Genomic DNA, 4,351 nt, shown 5'->3' on the forward strand with positions numbered 1-4,351 from the left:
CACTAATTGTGTGTTTTATGCCTTGTAGGAGTGATTCCGAGCTATTTAGGTGATATGAAATGAATTCAAGTGATTTGGAACTTTGCAATCTGAGTAAAAGCCCAAGGGAATATGTCGGGATCGCTTCGGGGGTCGAGAACCACGTCGGGATAGCTAAAAAGCAAGAAATATCAGTACTAAGAGAAAGTCCAACAGCCGCGGCGCGTGGTGTGCCACGGATGCCCAGTTTTCCTGAAGCCTGTTAGAACAAGCTCTCTAAAGTTTCCCACAATCGCCCCGCGGGCGCGACGCCACATGCAGCGCGCCTGTGCAATTTTTACAGAGTTATTATCCGAGTTCGCACAAGAAAAGGTATTTTCATCTGGGCCCGACCCTACTTTGTATAAATACATGTAAAAATATTATTTTATGGACTTTTGACACAACTAATACCTTAGGAGGCTAAGAAGGAGGGGGAGAAGCGAAAGCACAAGGGATTCATCATTCAATCCTCACACAAGACAAGAGTTTAGATCGTTTTATATTTTTCTTTATATTTTTTTGATGAATTACTCCATATCTATGGAGTAGTTCTCTTTAAGAATTGATGGATTTGGTGTATTGATATTTGTTTATGGATATTAACTCTAGTTTTTATGCATTGAATTGTTTTGGGTGTTTTAATTGTTGCATCTACATTTACATGTTCATGTAATCGAGAGAGGCATACTTGTGATATCTTTGCATTATTTTGTTGGTTAAATTTATTAATTCTTCTTAGTAATTAAAAGAGGCTAGTTAAATTATTGTTTAGACCTGGTTAGGAGGATAATCGAGAGAGGTTCTCCTAAAGACCAATCCACTATGAACTCTTTCATATCTTCACCGAGCTTAAATTGGTTCGCATTGTGAGGTTGAGATTTATTCGAGAGAGGAGTTTCTACTAAGCATTTGAATTATAATTGAGTGAATTTGAGAGACTCACTTGAACATTAGAAGAAATAACTAGAGTTAAATCCCAGACAATTATCTTGCACCTATCCAATCAACCCCTATTTTCTCCCATTGATATTTTCCTTGCTTACTTTTGTTGCGATTGTCATAGTCAATTAGCTCTAGATTCTTAGTTAATTTTAGTTTTTAATCACATAATTGCCAAATGTTGATCATGTTGGATAGCAACCAAGCAATAAACTACGAAAATATTGTTTAACTCTAATCCCTGTGCATACGATCTTACAAATGTTCCCATCAAACAGGGAAATTCTTTGAAAAATAAAATATAGGTAGCTATTACAGAATAATAAATGACAAATGTAAGCTATGTATTACAAAGTGTGCACTCGAACGTGCCCAGCATTCCATCTGTGTTATCAACTTGTAGGTGGTATTTTTGATGTAGTCACAGCAACACAGCAACATGGTAAAACAAAATAAATCATGTTGTAGTTGGGCATAAGTCACTTTGGGCAAACAGTGAAAGCCTTTTGTATTGGTCTTGGGAAAACATGATTGTATACTTACCTCTAGTGATGCATCAACCATAGATTGAGCATTATGAAATGCTAATACCACTGTGAATCCATACATCTCTAGTGTTTGAAATAGTTTGTAGTGCTAATTCAGGAATTTTTCTTTTTTCTTTTTATTTATTTTTCCCTTTATACGTTTGGTGTTCTTTGTCTGTGCACATGCTATAGGTTAGATTGGTGCATGACTCGATCGTCTGGGAAGGAAGTGCTACCATACGAACTAGAAATCGGGAACAACTGCGAGAGTCGAGGAAGGAAATAAATCTCCCCGAGAACATATATAAGGTTGGGCAATCCTCAACCAAAGAAAACATGGCTGGAAATGATGATAATGTAGATTTGGCCGCGAGAGAGGTAGCCTAACAATGAGAGAAATCTGCACGGGATGCTGAGGAAACAGCTCTGAGAGATGCACAAATTGTCTATGAATAGGAGAGGGCTCGGAGAATTGCTCAAAATCAACCTGTGGTTCCAGACCAGTTCGGAAACATAGCTTCCGGTGCTGGGAGACTACTTGGCGATTATGCTAGACCGATCTACAACCAAGGCTTATCAAATGTGAGACCACCTCCAATTGCAACTAACAATTTTGAGTTGAAGCAAGGGTTGATTCAAACTCTTCAAAACTACTGTGTCTTCAGAGGAAAGGAAAACGAAGATCCAAACAACCATCTAATGGATTTCAAGGAGATCATGAACGCCTTTCAATACAATGGTATGTCACAAGATGCAATTTACTTAAGGGCATTCCCCTTCACACTCAAAGATGATGCAAAGCACTGGCTTCGAAGCTTGCCTAATGGTTCGATTAGAACATGAGATGAGATGATCAGAAAATTTCTTGACAAATATTTCTCATCAGCTAAGACGGGCAAGTTTAGAAGAGAAATCCATAACTTCTGCCAAAACAAGACTGAAACTGTGTTTGAAGCATGGGAGAGGTTTAAGGAGATAGTGAGAAAGTGTCAACATAGCGAAATTGAACTCTGGATGCAACTCCAGGACTTTTGGGATGGGTTGACACCGGCCTCACGTAGAACATTGAGTAATGCATCTGGAGGTCCTTTGTATGAAAAAGACACAAGAGGAGATAGTCACTATTCTCGATGAATTGTCTGAAGATGCAAATCAGTGGCACTCTGAAAGTGCTGAAAGAAGAGGGGCGAATGGTGTTCACCAGGTTGATGCTAACACATCTGTGCAGGTACAGATTGATGCCATGGAGAAAGAGATAAAGGAAGCTAACCTTAGCTTCTATACAAAGTGAGAATAACGCAGCTTGTGATATATGTGGAAGAGGACACCCTACGCATGAGTGTCAGGCCTCAACTGAGGAAGTAAATGGTGTGGGAAATTATAACTTCAATGCAATGGGTCAGAAGCACCCCGACTTTTCATGGAGTTCACCTGGGGTGCTGCAAATGCATGGCAGCAAAACAACTCAAGATTCTAGGGACAAGGAGCTCCAGGTTTCCCAAATCAGCAAAGGCATCAGTTTCAACCTTAACAATCCAATCGGCCTGGGCTAGAAGATTTGATGAAGTCCTTTATTGTCAAGACAGATGAGAGGTTAGATGCTCATGGTGCAGCTATCAAAGAACTTGGCACAGGCTACGAATTTTGGAGAAATAAGTGGGATAAATTACCACTATATTGTCTGAAAGGATCCCAGGTACTTTGCCAGCTGATACAGAAAGAAAGCCCAAGGAGACGGTAAATGCTGTAACTCTGAGAAATGGACAAGTAGTGAAAGAGCCCACCCCTATCCAAAAAGAGGTGGTACCTAAAAAAGAAAGTGAGGAGCAGCTGAAAAATGAAGTTGAAAAGAAGAATAAAGGCAAGAAGGGAACTGAGAAAAAGAAGAAGGAAGAGAATTCAAGAAGGGATGAATCTGAAGAGAGCAAGCACATGCCTGCTTTACATTTTCCACAAAAGCTTTATAGAGAGAAGCTGGACAAGCAATTTGAGAGATTTCTGGATATGCTGAAACATGTTAATGTAAATTTTCCATTCACAGAGGTTCTCTCTCAAATTCCAGCTTATGCCAAGTTCTTGAAGAAAATCCTTACAAAGAAGAGAAGGATAGAAGAAACATCAGTGGTCAAGCTCACAAAGCATTGCAGCGCAATCTTGCAAAACAAACTCCCACATAAGTGTAGAAATCCAGGGAGTTTTACTATACCTTGCTCGTTAGGCACTCTTAATTTTGATAAGTATTTGAGTGATTCGGGTGCCTTAATTAATTTAATGCCTTTGTCTATTTACAGGAAACTGGAGAATGAGCTTGGAGAGATAAGGTCTGCACCAATATCTTTGCAGCTGGCAGACCAAACAACTATCATACATGAGGGGATAGTGGAAGATGTCTTAGTTCGGGTAGATAAGTTTGTATTTCCTGTAGATTTCGTAGTGGTGAAGATGGATGAGAACAAACAGGCCTCCCTTATCTTAGGAAGACCATTCTTAGAACCGATTAGAGCAATATTGGATATACATGATAGAAAACTAATGCTTAGAGTGGGTGAAGAGACTGTGACGTTCGAGATGAATGTAGAGATGGGGGTGATAAAGCAGAAGCCAGCTGCAAGTGTTGAGTGGAAGGTGAAGGGTTCAAAAGAGAAGGCTGCAGTGAAAGAAAAGTGTGGGGGTGTACCCCAAGAAGGCTGAGAAAAAGCTATTTGCATGGATGTGTGCATTGGTTAGGGCACGTGGAATGGAGCCCGACTTCAACTCAAACCCCGACTGAAAATTCAGGGAAGTTTCCTTTACCATATGCTTTTTAATTGTGTGTCATAGGGACATGCCACAACTTAAAGTGTGGGGTGGGGAAAACTGTATGT

At 39.9% G+C, this 4,351-nt stretch overlaps 1 non-coding gene across 1 annotated transcript; it reads right to left on the minus strand.

Annotated features, from left to right (window-relative positions):
- Positions 1-2,384: 2,384 nt before the first annotated feature.
- On the minus strand, positions 2,385-2,491 carry LOC142168499 (small nucleolar RNA R71). Its single transcript, XR_012698357.1, has one exon. It is a non-coding gene; the product is annotated as a small nucleolar RNA R71 (small nucleolar RNA).
- Positions 2,492-4,351: the final 1,860 nt, after the last annotated feature.

This window comes from Nicotiana tabacum, chromosome 13 (genome assembly GCF_000715075.1).
Source record: "Nicotiana tabacum cultivar K326 chromosome 13, ASM71507v2, whole genome shotgun sequence".
Taxonomy (NCBI): Eukaryota; Viridiplantae; Streptophyta; class Magnoliopsida; order Solanales; family Solanaceae; genus Nicotiana; species Nicotiana tabacum.